Source organism: Anser brachyrhynchus, assembly GCF_964034855.1.
Source record: "Anser brachyrhynchus genome assembly, chromosome: 1".
Lineage (NCBI taxonomy): Eukaryota > Metazoa > Chordata > Aves > Anseriformes > Anatidae > Anser > Anser brachyrhynchus.
In genome coordinates this window covers 83,977,446-84,001,636 of record NC_137694.1, presented here as the reverse complement: position 1 = coordinate 84,001,636, position 24,191 = coordinate 83,977,446, and the positions used below count along the sequence as shown (strand labels likewise).

The 24,191-nt window shown below is 37.9% G+C and overlaps 1 protein-coding gene and 1 long non-coding RNA gene across 3 annotated transcripts in view; one reads left to right on the top strand and one right to left on the bottom strand.

The window, feature by feature from the left end:
* ROBO1 (roundabout guidance receptor 1) overlaps positions 1–24,191 on the top strand; it is a 702,920-nt gene that overhangs the window by 263,285 nt on the left and 415,444 nt on the right. The gene's annotated exons all lie outside the window — the stretch shown is intronic.
* The window catches only part of LOC308193783, a 72,819-nt gene that overhangs the window by 20,214 nt on the left and 28,414 nt on the right, over positions 1–24,191 (bottom strand). The window contains exon 2 of the long non-coding RNA XR_013949916.1: positions 1–24,191. This exon is cut by the window's left edge and continues 20,214 nt beyond it. This is a non-coding gene — a long non-coding RNA (uncharacterized lncRNA).

Sequence of the window (24,191 nt, the reverse complement as noted above, 5' to 3'; positions counted from 1 at the left end):
GGGAACCTGCTTTGGCAGGGGGGTTGGACACGATGATCTCTTGAGATCCCTTTCAACCCCTACAATTCTGTGATTCTGTATAATACAGGGATACCTAGAACTTCTGACAGAACCATAGATACCCTATAGCAAAAATTTGTTTATTAAAAACTTTAGCTTTTTAATAGCACAGAGCCCTAGATCTTCTTAGCTATGTGAGACCACCAGATTTTCAGGATGAATGCTACAGGCCTGAGGAGGACTGGCTGGAAAGCTGCCCAGCGGAAAGGGACCTGTGGGTATTGGTCGATAGCCAGCTGAACACGAGCCAGCCACTGGCTGAACAGAGCTCAGGTGGCCAAGAAGGCCAGCAGCATCCTGGCTTGTATCAGAAATAGTGTGGCCAGCAGGACCAGGGAGGTGATTGTCCTTCTGTACTTGGCTCTGGTGAGGCCAGAATACAGTGTTCAGTTTGGGGCTCCTCACCACAAGAAGAACATCAAGGTGCTGGGGTGCATCCCGAAAAGGGCTACAAAGCTGGTGAAAGGGTCTAGAGAACAAGTCTTAAGAGGAGCAGCTGAGAGAACTGGGGTTGGGGTTGTTTAGCTTGGAGAAAAAGAGGTTCAGGAGAGACCTTATTATACTTTACAATTACCTTAAAGGAGGCTGTAGCAAGGTGGGGATCATGTTCTTCTCCCAAGCACCAAGAGATAAGATGAGGGGAAACAGCCTCGAGTTGCAGCAGGAGAGGTTTAGTTTGGATATTACGAGAAATTTCTTTACTGAAAAGATTGTGCGGCAGTGGAATAGGCTGCTCAGGGAAGTGGTTGTGTCACCATCCCTGGAGGTCTTCAAGAAATGTATAGATGTAGAACTTAGCATGGTTTAGTGGTGAACTTCAGTACTAGGTTAAAGGTTGGACCAGATAATCTTAGAGGTCTTTTCTAACTTGAATGATTCTATGAGTCTCCTCAAGGCCTCTGAGAATTCCTCAACACACTGATAAAACATACACCAGCTTGATTGCCAAACTGAAAAATTTTAAGAGCTCAGTAAACCAGTTCTTATGCTTGTGAACACATTGCATGAGGGAACAGTTACAGAGCAGAAACTGTCATTTTCCATAAGAATTTGATGCATCAAGACAAGGAAAAAACATTTTTTTTTCTTTTGTTACAAGGACATTATTTTTTAAAGCTAGTATTTACAGTTCTTACAGCATATGTACTTCCTTATATATGCTGTACATTATTGAATAGATATTCAAATGTATTTTCTGTCCTCTAATCTGAAGAAAACATGCTTTACTTCAGAGAATTATTAGGTACTTGTGTGTTCATTTGTGGGGAAAAAAAAATGAAAGGGAAAAAATCCATATATTGATTCACATGGGAAGAAGGAGAATTGGTTCCTGTTCTAACTTGCAGGCTCTAGACTACACAGATGTTAGTACAGAGTACATTTGATGTCATCCAAATGTAACAGACGCTATTTGTATTACGTTATTATTGGATATTTCACATCTTGCTCTATAAAGAATTTTTAAATCTCTTTATTTTTAAGTTTATTTTTCTACCCATGTTATCAAGGAGGAAAAAACATGCAGAACCTCTATAAGAAGCAGAACTAATCTAATAGTATTAGTTGTGTCATCTTTGCAGAAATATTAAGTTTTCTATACATATATGTATATGCAGGCATATACATATCACATCAGCAGAGCTGATGGGAGAGATTGATGGCATCATGAAACTCAGTCCTGATTCATCATTGGGCAATTTAATGTATAATTTCTTTGATCATCTCCATAAAAACTGGTGGCAGTATATTATCACAGACTTATGAGAAAAATGAGTGGCATGGCCCCCAAAAAGCTGGGCAATTAATTAAATGATATGCTTGTTCATCTTGCGGGTCAAGCAGTTAATTGTGCCAAGAATTGCTTTGAAATCATGCATGTCTCAACTTAGACCTTTTGCCTCCCGAGAGAATTCCTCAGGTCTTACCGAGTATCACACTTCCTGGGGATGCCAGTCTAATGCTAGCTAATCCTGTTAGCAAGTATACTAGATACAGTGATATCTGGAAATCTGAATCTATATTCAGAAGTACTACACACCGGCGTAGGAGAAAATTGAAGTCTCTGTGGCTTCCTGAATGTGAGAGCAAAATACAATTCATGGTTAAAATTAGTGCCATGTGCTCCAATAATTCATACTTCATAGGGCAGAGAAAATCTAGGATTAAAGATTCTTCAACGACTTTGTACCTTGTAGATGTACAGTGAAATTTGTATTTGAATGAGTTCCATGCTTTTCAGCTCCCTATGCTCTTATATGTATAGGAGTCTACTTTTCCAGTGCAGTTTCCTTTTTAGATTTGATGTTTTTGTATAAATCCCTATTAGAAAGGGGTAGTTGGTATGGATTGGTTTGAATTTTTTTATTCTTTTTAAAAGGTGGGGAAAAAAATCCTTCCGTTTCTGAATGCTGAATCAATCTTCAGGCAATATTCGGACAATGGAAAGGAGCCTACAGTCAATGGTAGCTGAAAGTTTGTAGGCTTCGGTCTTTCCTTGCCATAAAAACAGTCTAACCATGACCCCACTCAGCCATCAGCAGTGGTGGTAGAGTAATGCAAAGATCAGATCCAGTTGAGTTGTACAGTTCATTTTAGAGAAGTTCATAGCTGTAGAGATTATTCAGAAAGATTCAAACAGAATTGTAAGTGCTCTGTTGCAAACCTATTAATATTGCTTATTGCTTATTACTTTTAGTCCAGCATTTGGCACTTCAAACATACATTTTATTAAAAACGATATTTTTTTTGTGAAGAACTTGTGAAGTTGGTTGACATGCGTCTTTTCAAGTTACTAATATTACTACTGAACAGAAGCAAGGCTGTCTTTCAAAATACACTTTTAGAGAAGTACTCTTAACAGAAGATTGAGCTAACTAAGAAAAAAAAATAAATCCTGAGGATTGATCAAAATCAATATTTACAGTTTTGTAAATACCTGTAAGTAATGTAAAAGTTTCCTCATCTCTGACTAAGCCAACTGGTAAGTATGTGAACCATTAAGAGTCCTAAAAACAATGGCAAATGGACTTGTACCTGTCACAACAAAATGACTATGTATTAGATGAAGAATGTACAAGGCAGAGTACATTCCTGGCTACATCCCAGCTGTTACAATACGTTTCTCTCTCTTCAAAGCAAGAAAAATATGTTTTTCCATATACTGTTAGCATTCCATCTAGAAACTAAGATTTTTCCTGCTTTACAGGATTCACGTCTTTTCAGAAGATGATATATACAAAGATCCAGTAGGATCAGGAGGTTTGCTACAATGATTTCAAATGATACAATGATACATATTAATATAATATGCACACATAATTTATAGGAGAATAGAAGGTTTTCTTCCCTTTAAGCCTGCTATTAGAGAAAGGTTTCCATACTTTTAAAGAAAATTAATCTCATTTAAATGGAATCAGCTTTGTTAATGTGGGAGGATGAATATGTCGTGTTGCTAACGCAATGGTCTTTAGTGTGAAGACTTCCAAATAATAAATATAGATACTTGTGGGATAGACATTTCTGCAAGTGTTGCATAGGGTTTATTTGACCATCTCTGTAAAAGCAAAAAGGATTTTCTGTCTTTGTAACTCTTTTCAACCTCCACATTCAATGGATAGTGAAAGCAGATTGGTTTTCCAAGGATCTTTTGAAGGAAGTCATTTTTTCCTGACATCATGACTCACAAAATATTGCTTGAATACCACAAACATCTCCAAGCCTTTAAAGACCGTAGAGTATGGGCTGTACATGTAGTAACCAGTTCTGTACAAAGCCTTCACATTGTAAATGCAGAAAAATAAATGGAAGGAATGGAAAAGAAAGCAACTTACAAGGCCAAAAAAATCCACTGGTATATCAGTGGCATTTGCTGACAAAGTTATTTGTTGAAAGTCTTCCATGGTAATATTTTGATGATAAAGTTTATTTATTTCAAAGGTAGCCTTGTTTAATATACAGTAAGAGCTTCCAGTATTCTCTCATATCTTCAAGAAAAAAAAATGCAAAATTTATGGCTTCAGTTTTTCATGAGATCCTTTTGTGTAAGACAACACTGCCCTAGTAATTATCCACATCTCATATAAGAAGCTAATGAAGATCAGTTAGGTATTTACTTCAGATAAGTGTCAGGAAAGATCCCGTTCCTAATTCATGTTAGACTTGATATTTACTGACACACCAATGTCATAGCTTCTGCGAATGGACAGTAATTCAGTCAAAAAATCACTGTATTTCTGTTTCTGGTCTCTTGCAGTTCTGTTCTCAACTTTTTGTTCTGTCTGTCTCGGTTGTTTTGGAGAGTATTAGTAGGTATGTTCAAAAACATTAATATTGATGAGATCACCTGATATTTTTGTTATGAGTGCTGCGTAAGTATTCCTCAGGAAATACTGATCTACCTATCCATGATGGAACAGTGTCATTGCAACAATATTGTTTATTCTTTGTGTTCAATATTTTCAGTGGGGTTGATTGCTGGAAAGATAGAAAGATGGACTGTTCATTAAAAAAAACGATCTGCTCATTCAGATCTCCAGGTATTGCAGGCTACATTTCTGCAGCATTTCCTGGGAATATGAAGTTCACCTTTTGCCTCACTCATTTATTGTTGATTCAGTGAGTTCAAGTTGCTTGTTTGCAAGATACATCCGTAAGGCCTTCATGCTTCTAGCCATTTGCCGACAACAATTGAAGTCTGCAGTGGTGATGAACATTGCAGTGGGCTACTTTGCTCTCTAATATAGTCTATCCTACCTGTAATTAAGGAATTAAGGACTTGTTTGTTTAAGAGGAGGGAAGAAAAAGGAATCATAGGCTCCCGGTCCAGAAAACTTTTTGAAGTGTTTTTTTTTTTTTTTTTAAATATATTATTGAATTCACTGCTACTTAGAGTGAAAATAAGTATGTGCTTAGAGAGTTAGCTTTATAGGGGTGCTTTCCTGGATTGGGATCTCTATTTAATCACTGTCCTATTTAGTCTACATCTTGCAATTCTTGCTCATTTCTCTTGTGAATACCTTGCTATCTTAGTTGTTATGAATAGAGCTCTTTGTTTTCTATATCTGGAATTTAGTCTAAATAATGACCTCCAATGAAGTACTTCTGTAAGGTCACAAATGCCTCTCAGAGCCCAGCTAAAGTAAACATCCTAAATAATGATATTTTATTTTTTATGGACTTAATATATCACTGACATACAGTGAATGTTCCCCAGTAAGGGAACGGCAGCTCACCGCCTTGGTTTCATTGATCTGCAGGCTGCTTTTTCTTCTAAAGAGTTTAATTGCAAAAGACTGAACTCTGAGTACTCACATACAGCACATATGCCTAATTTGAAGCCAGCAAGTCTGGTTCGGAAGAAGATGGTTAAAGTAGGCTGATTGCGAAAGTCCCTCAGCAAGGCATTGTAGATACTTCCTATTCTGAAGCACTTGCTTCTGTTCCTGAGTGCCACGGTCTGTATGGAGTCTCACCTGAGATGTCTAAGCAGGAGACCTGCTTTTTCTGTTAAGGAAAAATGATAAACTGACATCCCAAATAGTGTGTTATCTGATACCATTATTAGGGAAGCCTGCAGCTGTTTGTATTTTCTCTCCAGAGCACGTGTCACTGTGGCAAATGGAAAATATTTTCATCCTCTAGGATTACAGAGCTGCTGAAAAGCCATAAACAAAACGTAACTAGAATTGTGTATATAAGTGACAGTTAATGTGATCTCTCAGAAGAAGGCAAGGTAGAAAAGGAAAAAATACAAGACAGAATCCATACTTTTCATTTACAACAATACAGTTCAGAGAGAATTTCAGAGGAAATTATTACACGAATCAGTGGAAATGTTTTGCTTCCTTCATTCTCAAACTAAACACAAATACACAAACCTGTGAAGAATGCTTTATAAAGAGCTGTATGTGTGTGCATATCTGTTTAGAAGGAAAGTGCCAGTGGGTAAAGTGGGGATCCATTTAAAGTCATCCGTATCGGAAAACAGTTGCACCTATGTTAGTGTTCTTTAATGGTTTCACTACCTGTGGTATTTGACAAACATCCATGCCATATTGATAATGAAGGAGAAAGTGGCAAAGTGCTTTTTCAAGGTGAAACAGAAGGGCTGTGTCTTAATTCTTGATTTCATCAGGCTAAGTCCCTAGTCCTGGTGGTCTTACTGTTTTCTGGTGAGAGAAGGTGGCCTTAGAGCATTTCTCAGTATTGCTGATCGTGTCCACAGTCTATCCCAAATTGATCTCAGCAGCAGAGGTGTGCTCAGTGAAAAATAGTTGTTAACAAAATAATTTGGATACTTTTATTTTGTGTTGTTACTGGTTTTATTATATTGAAACAGGACTCTTCCTGGAGAAGAGTAGAGTGGGGCTCTTTATTCAGACTTTGAGGAGACAGCACATCCTCTGCTTTTCATACTGAAGAGATTACTGAATTTTATCCAATCTCTGATGTGTCTTCCTCCCTTCCCCATAGTCACGGCTTTTGTTGGAGTGACATGGCAAAGCAGAAGCACGTAGCTGCTATTTTCCAAACCTCACCATCCTGTCCTGCTTTCTGTCGAGCAGCTGCTGAGCAGGGCTGCTGAGGGGTCCCAGCAGTACAGGCTTCCTTTGATGGGGCATCATTTTGACACTCCTACAGAAAAATGACACAGGTATTCCTGAGTGAGCTGCAGTGTACATCACTTGAGCATCTTCTGTTCCTGATGGAAAAAGAAGCACTTAATAACTTAAGCAGAAAGGAGGTAGTCACAGCAGGATCAGTTCACTGGGGTGATGTCCTAAATGTAAAAAAGATCTGGCAGTGTCAGGAACTGCACATGCAGCTAATTAGAGGTGATCTGATAATCTTTTATTTTTTTATTTCTGGAATATTTGAACAACAACAACAAAAAAAAGGTAAAAAACGAGGAATTAAAAAATAATAAAAATAAAAGGCCATGAGAAGGGCTTGAGAAGCCTGCTTTTAGTCTTTGAATCTGCAGCCGCTGGCATCCAGCAGAAAGCAACGTGTGCCCATGGACTGGCTGGACAGGGCTCAGCTGAGGGCCGGCTCTTCCCAAGGCAGGAGGAGTTGTACCCACATCTGGTGGTCCTGGGAGACTCTGTGTGATGTCTATCACAAGTGCAAATGAGCTGAACCCCCAAATGGCACAACCCCGTGTCTTTTTGCAGTAGTGGTGAGGCTGCTGACTGTGGGTCAGCTCAAAGCAGCAAGATCTTTATTGGAGGCATTACTTGGTGGCTAAATACGATCTGCTAATTCACTTCCATTGCTTCTTCAAGTATTAAAACCAGTGTCTAGAAATAAACTCAGCCATATAGGCACAGAAACAAGAACAGTATATTAGGGTTTAAAAAGTTAATACTGAAGGTATAAAATATCTATTGTTTAATCAAAATGTGACATTATTACTACTAAAAAAATAATCTGATTAACGTGATTTGGAAGCCCAGGTGGGACAAAATGTTCACCTCCTTACTGAGAGCACACAATAAAAATAACAAAATCTGAAAAAAGATTTAAAATGCTCTTTTCCTGATAAGGTGACGGGAAGGCCACAGTCAGCAGGGTTGAAAATGGGTATTTCACATCATGGACAACACATATGACATCTGACATCAAATCTATCCATTGCATCAAATCACATTTGATGTTGAATTCATAGGTTTGATTTGCTAACAGTTTTGGTGAATAAAAGCTATGAATTTGGCTTCTCCTTTCTATCTTTTTTAATTCTGTCACTTAGAAAGCAGTGACATATGAGCGCAAAATATGTGATAATTCTTCACAAAGAGATTTTTACTCTCTTGCTTTCCCTTTTGTTTGCAGTTAGCTTCTTGGAACATACTGCTAGGGTGAAAAGTGAGTTTAACAGACAACGTTAATAGTAGGGTGTTGGAGGACTATATATGAGCAGAAACTGTACAAAAAGGGACATTCGCGTATTTGAGACTGCATAAAGTGAGGGAAACAGTTTTAAATTTACAACTGGGACATAGTTAAGATTCTGTTTTATTGGGCTTGGCTATCATGCAATTTTGAATTTTGCTTTCATTTGGCTTGTGGCACAAAGTCATGATCTCTCTTCACACTCTGGCGCTGAAGTGCTGTTGGCACATCCACAGTGCAGTGATTGAGTGCCAGCAGTTGGCACTCAGACCCTGCAATGTTTCCAGCTCCTGTGGTGCATATGGGACTGGTAGGAAGTACTGGATTTCACTTTTGGTCTGCAATCCCAGAAGGATCCTTCAGCAGACAAGGATTACCCTTGTAGATGTAAACTACACCTTTTCCTGCAAGTTTGCTCATCATACCTTCCACTAACATAACGTATACCACATGCTATCCATTTGTAGTATGCAGTCAGAATATTCCCACTTAAAATTCCCAGCTTATTTTCATTTCTTCTTACCAGACTTACCAATTACATATCCAGAAGGAAACAAAATTCAAGGTATAATTTATGCGATTAACCTAATTCAAGTAAGTTTTTCTTATCTGCTTTGGAAAATGACCTTTTGAAACATGGCTCTATGAGAGGAGCCATGGCAATGAGGTTCAGCATGGAGACGGCTGCAGTCTGGATACACAGTGACATCACAACATCTGATGGAAGCAACTGGTTGTGTCTCAAAGTGGTATGATGCTGTCATTCCCTAGGGAAAACACTGCCAAGCTTTTGCTTTGGAGATGTTGATCAGTCTGGTAAAGATAGCATGCAAGTATGAAACTTCCTGACTGTTGTGGCTGCTGGCTGTTTTCATGGCTTCAAAGTCCATGAGATGACCATATATGTTATGGGCTGCTAATTCAATGTGTAGTTCAAAAAAAAAAAAAAAATGAAGAATTTACTGTCTTTATAATAGCACTGTCTTGCATACTTCTGCCTTGCAGTTTGGGTATTTTAATTGTACCATCTGAGAGGGATGGCATCTGAATGACATGCTATCACTTATTGTTTTGAAGTATAGAAACACACATAAGTTACACAATGGGATGGCTGCATGAATGGTTGGCTAGCATAATGAATTTCTCATTTAGAAGTTTATATGGAGCTAACATCCATTTTACAAATGGAACAAACGGCTTATAGGAGCAGGTGGCTGTTCACAGGAATTACTCCAGCAGGTCTGAGTTTATAAGGGAAGAATATCTTGTGCTTCGTTTTAGTTATGCCTATACAATTTCACTACAGATGGTAGTAGCAGTTTCCCCAGCAAGGCCTTCTAAAGACTTCAGCGATTAATGGTAAAGCAATTGTTCTATGTCTTCCCTAAGGCACAAAAATCAGAACTGTGCCCTAGGAATTCTGAAATTGCTTTATAGTCACAAGAACACTGGGGCTGTGCTGGGAGGTGTCTAAAACACTGCTTTCCTGTAACTCAAGCTTAATTGGAAATGATCATCTCTCGGGGTGTGTAGTATCAGTGTTTTGGTGCCGACTCTACTAAAATATAGTGTTATTTCAGTTGTATTGTTTATGATTTACTATGACAATTATGTGGCTCATTTTGGAAAGCTACTGCACTCCTTGTACAAGAATTTAAAAACCTTTATTCTGTTATTATACTTGGAAGGAAAGAATAAAAGGATGGGCATCTGAGAAGGGTGCTGCCAGTTCAAATGTAGAATCCATAATAAGTTTTTGAAACATGTTTGTAGCTTGATATTGTTAATATTCAAGCAACTTATTAGATATTTAACGTTTCTTTAAAAGTTAAAATTTTGTCAACTAGTTTTCAAACCAATGCCAATATGCTTCCCTAAATCACAAATCCTTTAGTATAGTTTTGTGCCGTGGACAAAGCAAGGAGAAACTGAGCAAGGAAGTGATCTTAAAATCCCTCTAAAATGAGAAATAAAAGACAGTTGAGATTTTTGTATATATGTGCGTATGATGCTTTGTGGAATCTCATCGCCTTATGAAGTTTTTCTGTTTCATCTCAGACTGCCTATTGAGGTGCCTGTTGTTGGGATAATTTGTATAGGGGGTGTGTGACTTTTTCATGGAAATTTATATATATATATAATTCTTCAGATAATTAATCACATCTATTCTGTGTCACATTTGGCACACTTACAAAACCATGACAGGTCTGGCCAGAATTTGGCTCTCCCTTTGGGAAAATGTACTACTGCACGTCAAATCTTGCCAAATTACTGTATTTAAAATCCCTACTTTTGCTACAGTGGTAATAAGTCACATTCAAATACTTTTTTTTTGCTACCATTTTATTATAAATATTTACTTAATAAACTAGTTACTTTGCCGTTGTAAATTGGACATTATCTGCAATTACTAAAGGAATTATGCTAATTTATATGGGATGATACTCTACATCTGTATTTCTAATGAATAAAAGCTATTTAGAGGGAATAAGAGAATAGCATGTAGTTATCTGAATCCAAGTGTTTTGGTTTGCACAAACATTGTGGACAAGTAATTACCTGTGGCTGTATAGGTCCTGAGTGATGACAGGATGTCAATTCATTTCTTTTTGTCTGTGGAGTCGCAAGTCACCACCAAGATCTGAATGTGGAGTCAGTGAAAGAAAAAAAAAAAAAGTTATACTGTTTCTTTTCTTTAAAACTCAGTTCTATCTTATTCATATGACATGCAAAGAAAAATAAAATAAATAATAAAAAAAATCTTTGTAGTTCAGTGACATCTGTGTTCTCTGCAAACTACAGCCCATCCTCCATCATTGCTCCAGCTTTGGAAGACGAATACTATACGTGGGAAGGGTTCCGTTGCTTTGCATCCCTGTGATGCTTTCCAGAACTGAAAACTGTAGCCAACATTAAAGGCATTCTGTGGTGATTTTCTTGTAAATTTGACACCAGTGATGAAAAACAGCCCCGCAGCACCCCCAGTTAACTGCTAAATTTGAGGCGCCAGTGGCATGATGCCGTTCTGTGTCCATGAAATTACCCGTGGCACGTATTTCCCCTTCTGAAAGTACTTGTGTTCAGGGTACCTGCAGGAAAGCAGCCCCATGTCAGTGTCTCAAAAAGATGCAATGAGTTTGAAGGTGAGTGTAATGGTTAAGAACAAAATGTCAGATAAGAATAGTGTAGCATCCAGAAAATTGATATCCTTACAGCAAAATGAAAAAAAAAGAAGCCAAGATAACAATCATGTGAGAAGAGACCTAATGGATTTAAACTGAAGCATGTGGGGGACTTTTTATTCAGAGTCCTTCTTGGAATCGTTGTTCTGAAATAACATATGCAGGCAGTATGTCATTTCCCTCTATATCCACCACCTCATTAATACAGGCTGGCAGTTCAGGAAGAAAAAAAAAAAGTGTATATGAGCAAAGTTTGCTACATATAGTAAAAGGGGTTTTTGTTTGTTTGTTTTGTTTGTTGGGTGGTTGGGTGTTGTTTTTTATTTTTTCATACTGTAAAAGTAGGTTTCAAGTGGGTGTCTGTGCTGTGCTATCTTTCCTGACCCACTACTGGGTAAAAAAAAAAAGTTTTCCTTAATGGGTGTCCCAGTCTAATGGCAGATCTCTGGGCTGCCGCAAAACCTACCAGCAAACATACAGAAGCCAGGGATTTCATGTACATACCAATTCTAACTTTAAAACACTAATAAAGTTAAAGGTTTTGTCTCTAGTTTAGATAAAAATACATACTATATATGCAAACCCTTGCATTTCACACCCAAGTGTAGAATTTGGGTGGAGGGTATAACAATAGGTGATTGTTGGGGGGAAGATTTAAAAATACTGTGCTCACACCTAATATTTCTGCACTAACAGCTGTGGAGCGAAGTTATGCAGATCGAGGCTTCCTCCCCGCGAGAAGTGCGGAGATCCCTCTGAGGACTGGGAGGTGCCAGACGTGGACTGCAGGGAGTGCATTTGCATGGGCTCTGCAACCTGTAGCTGGGGACCTGGGAGTTTCAGTGTGTCAGGACATCTGCAGCAGGTTTACTTTTCATCTGCAAAGTAGCTGGCCTGGCTCACAGCCAGGGTCAGGAGTCTCCTGGGGGCTGCAAGGCTCACAAGGCCACAGAGGTTGTGAAGATTTGTCTTTTGCTTTGGCATTGGCGTTGGCTTGCAGCTGTCAAGCTCACACATGGTTATTTTTCTGCTTCTCTCACCTGTACCTCTGTGGGTGAAACACAGTTCTCCTGAATTCGGAGCAGGACTGAGCTTAGTGTCCATCTGCTTCGTTGGTATCAGTCCTGTCTTTCGTCCAGTATAAGTCAAAATCAGAGTGGTCAGAAGGCAGTAAACTGGCACGTTTCATGCTAAGTGGTGGGAAGATGACTCAAGAAGGTTACAGGAATATTACAGAGTGTCATATAGGAAAGGGAGTGCCTCTCTTACACCTTCTCATTAATTATTTTAATGCTGCAGCCATAACTGGCCTCCCCACTTGATTTGTAACGTGTATGTCAATGGAATGTGGCTTTTTGGGTTTTAATTAGTCTCTTTTTGCAGCTTCATACTCATTCTGTTTATGTATGGAAAAATTCATAATACTCCTTATTTGACCAAAGGCTTTGAAATTGTCTTGCATCATCCATTTGTATAAAGTATACTCTCTGTATTTTCAGTACGTTAGAGTGACTGCAACTTCTGGTGAGTTTAATTTCAGGAGTTTAGAGAGAAGGAAAAGTGTTACAGATTCTATTTCTTTCAGGTCTTTTATGACCTAAACTGTTTTTCATCATGGAATCTATTGCTAAAACAGTGTTCTAAAAAGAAAATACTGTTTACAAAGTAAACATTTTTTCTGGCTGCAAGGTTGTTTGCTGTCCAGGAAGCAAACACATTCTACTTCATTACATATATTTTGGGTGTACGAAAGGAAAATAAGCTCATACATTTTAAACATGCAGCTCACAGACTTTCCGGCTGGAACCCACTTGGGAGTCATAACACATTTCCAGGACCTCCCCTAGCGAGACTCCTCAGATATCAGAGTCCTAGTGACTCATCGACCGCAGGAGAGGCAATTGAATTAAAACTTAAATATTTATGTGTCTGACTCACTCAAATTGCAAAACAAATACAGCTTGATTTCTGGGTGAGATATCTGTGTTTCTTAAGAAAAGTTGGAGCTGGTATTTCAAGAGCTGCAGTGGCCTGAATTTGGATGTTGGCCCTTGTTTTCAGACTTCTTTTTTTTAAGTGGTTTTCACAGCTTTAGAAGTCTAGGGTGAGTATAGCTTAGTTATTAAATATGTCTGGAGTACTTGATAGCAGTGACAGAGATGAAATTTCCAGCAGGTAGTTCAGTGTGTTTCTCTGCACTCTGAACTATTGTTTTTGGATGAACTGAGGGTCCGAGTTAAAGGTGACCGTGTACGTCACCGTATTAGAATGGTATCACCTTACTGTCACTTGCCTGATATGTGAACGACTGTCCTACATGAAGTGCAGTGAAAGACTGAGAAACAGCAGAGATGCTGTGGCTAGTTCTGGCAAGCTATGTTTTGCCAAGTCCGGAGATTGACAGTAACAGCCACGAAGCCAAATGTCTTGCTCCCCCAGCACAACATCAAGATCTTTGCAGAAAATTGAGCTTGATCCTCCGAATTTGTTTCTGAAGCTGGTCTTGCAAACCAAACACAGCACAGATGTTGCTACCCACTCACCTCCCCTTCCCTCAGCAGTCAGGTGCTGGGGCAGAGGCTGTTTCATTTGTCCCGGTCAGTCTGTTTGGAGAAGGCTATAATACATATGTAACTAGCTCACAGCTAGGAAAAGCCTTAGCAGATCCTACATGTTGAAAACTGAGCATGTGCTTGCTACAGTCATAATTTGAACTCTCACTATTTTAGTGCACATTTTCTGGTTCAAAATCCTGATTTCCAGCCTGCCTTTGAACAAGAAGCACAGGCACTCATCTATCATCAACAAGATATGAGGTATTTCATGAGACCACAAATAAAGCTGTTGTTCTGCAATCGCAAGTACAGCAAGTGCTTGCTTTTCCTAAGACAGCTTTCTAAACAACACAAAAGTGTGATCTGAAAATATAACCAAATGTTCTATTCAACATTCTTTATTTAAAGAATGTCTTATGTGCTACTGCCACTAATTATCAGCTCTTCATAATCCATCGAAAAAATATACAATTTGTTCCATGTATCCCTTTTTAATGTTCTTATTTAGCCTCACATCAGAGATATCTTCTGCCACTCCTATTTCCAGGTTTTAAGGAGATTTACAAATATGGCTAGAGAGAGCATCAAATGTGTTCAAGTTTAAATTCCGTGCATATAGATGGATTATCCAGATGTGCGTCATAATACTATTTCATTACACTTTTTTTCTGATGTTGTTATGCAACGTGTGTTGTTTACCCTTTTTCTTCTGGTTGCAGTAGGGATGATTCCACAAATTAGAGAAAATCAAATTAAGCTGGATTTGTAGCTAATTGTATATTCTTTGATCAATTTCAGCTTCACAAATGTTTTGTATTTAATTTGGATGATCGGTCCCATCACTAGTTGTAGTGGTAACTGCAGCTTGGTATGGCACAACTGTCTGGCATAGAGTAAATTTCAAATTTCAGTAAGATTCTGTGATTACAGGTGTGTGTTTTTACAATCTGAAATAAATTTTAGGATAGTGTGATATTAGGCTTTTTCACATGGAACTATTCGGTTAACCTTGAGTGCTCCTTTCTAATTACATTGGTTACGTTGTTTTCTTAAATTCTGTTGTGCTTTTTGCTGGGGGTCCAAGTCTTTGGCAATAATAAAAGCTGGGAAGTGTTCATCCAGTGCAAAAGAAAACAAATATAGCTTGCTGCTGCCATCTCTGAAGGTCACAAAAATATTACGGATTTGAAGGAGCTTGATCAGTTTACATAAGAGATTACAAAATGTGGTTGTCTGTAATACCCAGAGACTGTATTTGATGACCTAAGAATTTTCTTCCAGTTTTTCATTACTAAAATCCAGTCAAAGGAGAGGAAACAAAGCCACGATAACACTGATGGTATGATATTAGATGTTTGGTGTGTAGTCTGCTCTTAGCCAATAACTACTAGGTTGCTGAAGTTCACCAGCTGAACTGAATGAATGACACAGCTGAGCATCGGATGCTGCTCAAGCTGAGAATCATACAGACCGTTTCATGTATTTCCACTAGCATATTTACACGTTGTAAACAGTACATAACAGGTTACACTGGGAGGACCTAAACTCTAATCCACGTAAGAAGGTGAATAAATGCCAAATTTTCCTTTGGGGCCTCTGTCACCAGTAACCTGAAAAAGAGAGTTCTGTCTGGTCTGCTAAATGAACAGGCAAATCAACAGCATTTTTTGGTCATAGTATCAGAAGCTGCTTATAATGCTAATAAAAAAATCACTTGAGGGCAGCCTTCCCTGGGCTTCCCTGGGCCATTACGTTGATGGGGTTTCAGTTCCATTTCCACATCATTTCAGACTGTAAAGAATAAGTAGCAAATATTATGGAATCCAATTTTTCCTGGAGTTGGCTCATTACAACTTCCTTAATAACTCTTTACAGTCTGGCAGCTATTTCACTATTTAGGTTATAAGTGTGGACAAATTTTACTGTTTTCAGTTTAAAAAAAATAAAAATAAAAACAAAAATACCCAAGGTTTGTTGCAATTGTCCTCTTAAAGGAAGGTATTAACCAGCACTGCCAAGTGCCTGATATTTTTATGTCAGCTTTATTATTTCTATCAGCTCCACATATATCTAATGAAAGCTACATTTGTTGAAAAGAAAATAGCAGAAATTGCTTTTTTTTACAGGCTTTCTTTAAAAGCTAAAAAAAATAAAGTAATATATTTTTAGTATGCTTTTCAGGAATGTACTCATGGCTTGAGTGCTTTCAAAGAGCTTTAGTGAAGCTTCTGAAGATGGCCTAAAAGGTTTAATTATGTTATTTTATAGTCATTTTAATCACATCATTATTATTCTTTAGGAGAACTGAAAACCTAAGGTATGTGCTGTGAATTACTGTATTCAGAGTTAATCCGCAGACGTTTCTGAATAAAGAATACATCTAATGCAGTACATTTTAAAAGCAGGACAATTTATACATGGTTAGTGAAGAGGAAGGTAAACTATAAGCCTTGTATTTTCTAGGATGTCTTGCGACTGTGATAACTTTTATCCTTTTGGTTTACTTGGTACTTTGAAAAAGTAAGAACTCATTACTTGCTGAATCTTGGCAGACATATTGAGTCAAATCTTTTTACATGCCCGACTGATTTTTGTCAGTGAAAAAGCAAAAATCCTGGCTCTGCCTCTGTAGAGCTCTAGGGCAGTGACTTCATTTCTAGACTTCTGAATGTGGTGGAATTTTTGTGTTCTCTAAAGCTGATTCAAGAAGTTATAATAGAACATAAAATGTCATGAGCTACTACTGTTATACATACAAATATCTGTTATCCATAATCCAGTCTTGGCAAAGCTTACACTTGTGGAGTCCTACTTAACATGATCATTAAGTTCATCTTATTTTTTTGAGTTGTGTTTAACATATCTGGTGTGAAACCTCTACTAAGATTTCAAGCCATGCAAGTGTTTTCACAGAGGATATTTCTTGTTTGAGGAATCTGGGTATGATGAACAATAGTTACTTTACTTGCTTTTGTTCACAAGGTGTTATTACCTTAAGGAAAAAGAAGTTATAGAAATGCTAATGACTGGCAGGAAGAGTTTTCCTCTGTTTCCAGAGAGTGACAGCAAAGATACATCTGAGAGCTCGTGTTAAAAAGGGGAAAAAAAAAAAAAAAAAAGATTACAGCCAATTGTGGAAATGGAAGGAACCTCCCAGGCAGAATAGCTTTAATCAAAAAGTCAGTAAATGAAACAAAAGTCTAAGGCAAATATGCAAAGGCAAAGAGGGAAGTGGGAAGTGTCAGACAATTTTTAAATTACTTTTCTGTCTTTTCTGTACATGAAGTTTTTTTCTGTTTTAGAAGTACTGAAGGTTTTATTTGAATAAAACCTGTTTTTTGATCCTCTGGTCTACTTTGGGTACACAGTGTAAGAGGAGGGTCTAAGTCCCTGGCCCATTCATTGTCCCATCTCACCACAAGAGTAGTGGAAAAAAGGCCAAGTAATTGGACACCACAACTTCAAGTTTATTGTTTTTTTATCATTCCACAAAATGCAGTTGTTTGAGTTTCTCTAACACATCCTGGCATGTCTACTCAGCAGAGATATTAAAACAGTTGTCCAGTATTGTTTCACATACAGAAGTCAATTATTTATTTAAGTTGCAATTCAGTTCAGGTTGTTAGGGATTGCACTGAATTTGTAAGACTGTTCTGTTACCTTAGCATGTCACAGTTGACAAATACAGACAGCACCGAGTAATATTTTGGAGAAGTATTTTTAGCTTTGTCTGCTACTTTTTCAGTTGGTCGATGCAGATGTTAGTATTGTTTCACGAGAGAAGAAGGTGCCAGAGAGCAGCTGTGAGCAGTGGAAGCCTCTTCCCTAACAAAGGGGTTCTGTATTTGACACTGGATTCCAGTTACATCAGCTCCCAAGCTCCTGTAGCATGCTATGGGAAAGGAGCTAATGGTTAGGTGCCCAGGTGGAATTACTGAAGAGTTTCTGAACAGGAAGGAGCTCATTTGGAGTGCAAAGATCCAGCAGATCATCAGCATTCCTCCAGGCACAGCAGGGCCAGATCCACAGCCAGTTCTTCCAGGCACCGAACGTCTCCTAAACCAGCCAGCTGCCAGGAGACTGTCTGCAACACAGATCGTCAGTCACTGCTGCTCTATATGTATTTCAGTTCATATTTTAATAAAAGCATGATCCAAGATGAATGCTGGGTTCCAAAAACACGCAGGAACCAGGTGGGTTCCAGGCTGGCTGGTTTTTGGAACCAGCATCTGATCTCTGAAGAAGCACAGTTGAAAATCACTGGCAAAGCTTTCCATCAGAGAGGTAATAAGCCACATTATTGAGAATACCAATCAGCAGCAGCAAGGGACACAATGAAGCAGTTCCAAGGACCATTGGTGTTAACCTGCACAGGATGATGCATTTGTGTGAATACTAGACTATGATATAATCACGCATCCCTTCTTAAACATGCTTCACAGACATCTCACTCCAAATGTGAGACAGAGAAGTTCCCTGCAGAGGAGAAAGTGTTCTAGGTATATCCTTCTCATCCACAATTTATTGCAATATTTACTCTTAGGTGCAAGTCTTGCTTTTAAGATTTATTTATTCTGACATTATGGAGAATTGCAGATACCTTGGTAACGAGGAACGAGCAAACTGTGGTTGGCACTGACTGTGCTGAAGTCCCTTCCCTGCTTCTCAGGGCAGCTTGCTATGCTAAACTAAACCCTCCAGAAGGTGAAAGCTAGGCACGTGGTACTTGAGCATGTGTAAATGTTTTCGTTACAAATAATGCATCCTGGGCATTTAGTGGTCCCTCTAGAAATATGAACCTCCACTATTGTGATCCTAATCATCATGTAACTCACACCTATGAACAGACTATTGTGTCTGACATCTGTGAAAGTCTGCTTCCTACTCAGTCATCCTGCCCGCCTGGTGAAGTGTACTAAATCTTCTCAGCAGGGAAAGTAACCCTAACTGATAGAGATAACATAGCCTTGAGTCCATAGAGATTTATGATTATCAGTGCAACTAAACGTCGAAGTCCTTGTATCACGAATTAGCTCAAGCATGCATGTATGTTGTTCTTGCTTACTCTGGGAGCAAGATCCTATAGAAGTTCAAAGTAGGAAGTGCATACATATAAGCATGCAGAGAATTAAACTGCATATGGAAATGAAAGTTAACATGACGGCTGTATTCTGAACACTGAGAGCAATATAAGAATATGTGGTTGTGAACATACTTAGATTCACTCCACTTGCAGAATAGCACAGTCTCCAGCAATTCCTTCTGCTTAGAGAGGAGGTGCTGAGAAGGTATGAAAATCAATAAACCAGAATTGCTGATCTGTGGGTCAGGGACTGGAGCAGCTTTCCTTGATGGTTTCCCATGGACATCCTCTAGAACCAACTCTTTCAAAGCTGGAGATACAAATCTGTCGCTGCCTTACCCATATACTCCAGGCAAACAGTTTGTTTCTTCCTCTGCCACAGAATTCATTGCTTTTTGCCTTAGCCTGCCTGAATTCAAAACCAAGGATTTTTATATAGTCAATGAAGGTGCTCAATTTGTCTTGCATCCCTCCCCCGCTTTTTTGTTTGTTTTTAATTTAGATAATCTTCCATTAGTGACCCCCCATTCCATTTTGCAGAAGCACAGAGATGGAAAGAGCTGAGAATCAGTTAAGGACATACGTAAATAGATTTTACTCTGTGCTGGGGAATTATTTCAGTTGGAAAGTGTCGTGTAAATGTTTTATCTTGGAAATCAATATTTTATATACTTGCTTCTCACTGTCAAGATTCACTTGGGTAATGACATACAAACCTACTCTCATAAATGAAATGTTCATCTAAATATTACAGGAAATGTGCTTGTAAAGGACTTTAAACTGTCTCCCAGGGTGCTGTAATATTTTCCCCTATGAACTGCTCCAATGCATGCTACCTAATCTTGCTATCAAAGCATTCCTGTAACAGAAAGAGTAACCCAAGCATAATTACCTCCTGATTAATCAGCTCATTTGCATGTTTGCCACTCCGGTGCCCGTGGCGATATTATGCTAAGCACAGATGGGTCCTCTGATTTTCCTCACATTTAGGTTTTGGTGCAGCTGCACGTGAAACCAGTGGTGGGAATAGCAATGCAGATGGAGCTACAGTCAGTCCGGAGAAACCTGAGCAGAGCAGTTGCACCTTTATTGTGTGGAGCTGGAATTCTTTGGGGGTTATCTCCTTCCCTGCACGTAGTTGGAATTTTTGTACTAATCTTGCCCTTCTGCATCACATCCTAAATACATTTAACATGTGGCAGTGATTTCCACCCCAAGTGCATTGTTTGGGATCCCTGTAGTTGTGGCAGCTAGCAGCAGTTATTGAAACATTTGGTACGTCTCTCTGACAAGGAGTCTATCTTGTTTCTGTGTAACTTGTTTTGCTTTTACTCTTTTCTCCTTAAGAAATAAGCTAACTCATTCTCCTAATGATAAATGGATTATAAATAGTCTTTCTTCATCTCTAACCCTGTCTAGTAGGTTAGGTACATATTAGTTTTCTGAACATCCAGCACGGACAGAAATCTGGGCTTGATAGAACCAGTTATCAGATTTACTATGGCTGGTCCTGTATTTCATCAGTTTCTAGCCACATTATAAAAAGATGCCAGGAAATAACGTTGTGCTCCATGATTTATCACTTGCCTACACATGAGCAGACGTTTGTATCCTTTTTAACTCTTTCCATCTTTTCTATTCCTCCCTAGATTAACTTGGTTTGTAATTTGGTGGCTTAGTTCCACCACTTGTCTGTCAAAAGCTGCCATATTCATCCAGTAGGCTGTAAAAGCACGTGCTTAATATTATCATCCAATATTGGAAAAGTAGCTTGCCTTGGTACAGATGTCCAATATTTCAGATGGTTTGAAAAGATGTTTTGCTAAGAATGTGCGCTTTGAATTGACAGGGTATTACAAATTTAGGTTGCTCTTTTCCACAAATAAAAATAAAAATACTGGGGGAGTGGGTGGGAGTGTTTTTTTTTTGTTTGTTTGTTTGTTTGTTTTCTCCCTAGGGTTTTCTTATATTTTTTGAGTATCTTTCATTTAAATTCCTTGCAAATATTCCTCAGTTCCCTGAAGGCATTTTTGCTACAGTAACAGGATAGAATACCATAAAGGGAGGCTAAGTAGCTTATAGAAAGTTGTATGGGTAAAACTGCAGCTCAGCCACAGTGGAATCAGTTATGTGGGATCAAAAAGTAAAGCCATGATTTATTTCTAGATTTGTCTTCAAACTAGTAGAAAATAGAGATTTCTGAATAGCTAGGTGCTTTATTTAGAAGTAGCGAGACCTGTTGAAAATCATTTGAAGAACTACAAGTAAAAATCCAAGGATTTTCACTGGGTAGATATATAAGCTTCCTTTAAAAATGCACAAAAGGGAAGTTGTTGCCTTACATAAAGTTAAGGGAAAGTTGTGTTACATTAGCCATGATATGACTGAGGTCCTGAAATAGATGGCATTTTACAAAAATCTGAAAGCAATTAAAAGGGAAAATAAGGAAAGAAGAGGACAATGATACATGCAGTATGAATAAAAGCATTTATCACTATTACTTTCTGGATTGTTTTTTATTCTGTAACGTATTAATTTTAGTTGTATTTAATTTGGGAACTACTTATATCTATTCCAAAACCATGTCATTTAAATTCTGATGGCTTAAATAATTTAACTTTTTCACTGTGCTGCCAGATGGTGTTAGCAGAATCCTTCGCATTATGTACAGTGTAGGTGGTAAAGAGTTGTTTTTTCTCTATTTTCTGAAAAACTCTGGCCAGTGTAGGAAATTAAATTTAGAAAGCAGCATGATTTACTGCAGCAGCGAATTTGCTTCCTGGACATTTTCCCCACAGCTCTGGCAACACCAGCACCTGAAATTTGAGGAGTGGAGTTCCTGGGAGCTAAACTAACTTGTAGCTTATCACTCATTGAAGAGTACTGGAAATGAACTTCTAGAATGAAAAATATATATATATAAAATTGAAGAATTGCTACTAATTGATAAACAACTCTTTACCAAAAAAAAACCACAACAGTGTCCTTTAGCATATACCTGCCTCTTCTTCATTCCTTTTTCCAAACTTCTTTCAAAAAAAACCTAAAAAAGTAGCCTCTTAAAATTTTAAAGTGTTTAAAAACCATAGTAATACCATTTAATAGTAATAATAATAATAATAATAATAATAATAATAATAAAACCTTCTAACAAAGCCATCTTTGTCTTGGTAAAGTAATATTACAATACTCAATCATCTAACACCAATATTTATTTATTTATTTTTTAAATGATCATTTTATTTCATTGCTTTGTAAGAATGAGCTTTGGAGAATACCATTTATTAAAGTGCAGATTTCTGTGAAGTGAATGCATTTCCCTGGGCAGCAAAAGTGATCTCTGCGAAGTTCCTGTGGAGTTGTGGAATGTGGTGCGTGGTGACATTGACTTGGTGTACATGTTCGTGTCACATTAACAACATTCAAAAGCAAAAAGACCTTTTGAATCTACTGTGCCAATGATGCATATCCCCTGCTTTCAAATTCATACTTTTCTAGTAGGAATCTTTATTAGAGAGAAGTTCGTTCTTCAGGTTTGGCTTTTTCTGCTACAGCCACGAGCTGTTCCTCGCCAGGAGTGGTACCACACCAGGTTCTGCTCTTGGACTACTTACCTGATTCACATGTAGTTCATGAAAGTCATTGGCTTGTATTGACTTTCTGTCACTATTCATCTCACAGAATTTGAACCAGTAACCTACAGGTGATAGGCAATATATTCCTTAATTCTCTGAGAATTTGTATCCTGCCACTATTTTGTCCATATTTCAAGATTTAGAATGAATGAAATTTCATCATATTTATACTCCATAGTTCAACATAAAAAAATATCTTCCAAACTACGGGTCAGCTTGGGGGTATTTCCCAAATTTCTCCCTCTGAAAATCATTACAGATTTCTTTTAGATCATGCCTACACATTTCTAGACTAAAAGCTCAAGGTGACTTGTCTGAATTTGATACATTTATTTTTTTCTATTCTGTACCTGGAAACACTTTAAAAATAAGATTTTTTTTAAAAAAATTTCTGAGTCCGTGCTCTACTGCGTTGACAGATTAACATCCAAGCATGCAGTTCTATCATGTGGTTCTCAAGAAGACTAAGACTGGTGGAGCCTCATTAGCATCAGCAGATAAGATTACACTGCTCCTTACAGGCCAGCACAACAATGAGAATTTTTATCAAAGGCATCTTTTGGGTTCTTTTAGCCTTCTTGAGTGTTCTTTAGCTTCTGTATTCCTAAAACCAAAGCAAGACTTGAACATTTTAGCCCCCCTGTCACAGAACAGGAATATGTGTAAAGAAAATTTAAGAAAATTCTGATTGATTTTAAAATAACAGATATATTATAAACTGTAGTAAATTTTCTAGAGTAATAATATACCAGTTTCTAAAGCTCCTTAATATTTTGTTAAGCGTGTGAAACATCACTGCTTTAGGATTCCAGATGTTGTTTTTTTACTTTGTACTTTCTAAAAAAACACTTCCGTGTAGCTTAATTTTCTTTCTAGCAATGCCAAACATAGAGCAATTATTGGATGAAACTGTTTTAATAATGTGGTCTTAATAATACACAACTCTTGTACTTACTGATTTCAAGTATTTCTAAGATTCTTGTTTCCTGCATGTAATAAATTATGGGGCTGTAACTTTTTGTACCTCTGCCTCTTCTCCAAGATTTTAGATGGGACTGAAGTATTTTAAGTGGTTTTGTTAATTTGTTTGAACAGGAAACCAAAAGCAAACTATCTATGTTTAATCTTGAATCATTAACTGAACATTCATGGAGAGGAGACCACAGAGTGAAAAAAATAAATCAAAACTCAAATATTTAGAGTTCATTGTTTCCTTTGTTATCTGAGGGATAAATAACAGGGAGTACCAGCAGCAGGACATCTTCCATGGCATAGGCACCTTAAACAATTTGGCTTGACCTGTGCTTAATGTCCTGATTATGGGTGTTCTTGATGGAAAGATTGTGAACATCAAGTAGTAAGTGTTTCAAGAGCTCATTTACAAAACTGAATAAAAAAGATTTTTCCTTGCCCTTAAAGTCAGTTGAAATTTTCTGAAAAAGCACAGAAGTTGTTTCATTGAATTGTATGTTGTCTGTATGACGTTTATTCTAGCCACAATTACTCAATGAAGGGTCCATCAAATAACAGATGAGGTGAAGTAAGGACATCCCAAGTGCTGGTATTTTTCTCTCAAGGTGTTGAACTGTGAATGGCAATTTTGAGTTCAGTCAGACAGTGTCTTACTGTAGGAATAATGAAACAGTATGTTTTTGTTTGTCTTTAGATGCCACTTACCTCTTTATCCCACTGTAGATAAGACTGTCATGGCAGCTGAACATTTAATAGCAGTACTTTGATGTTTCAGTGGTTTGCACAAACTGCCCAGAGCTTTCCATTGGGACTT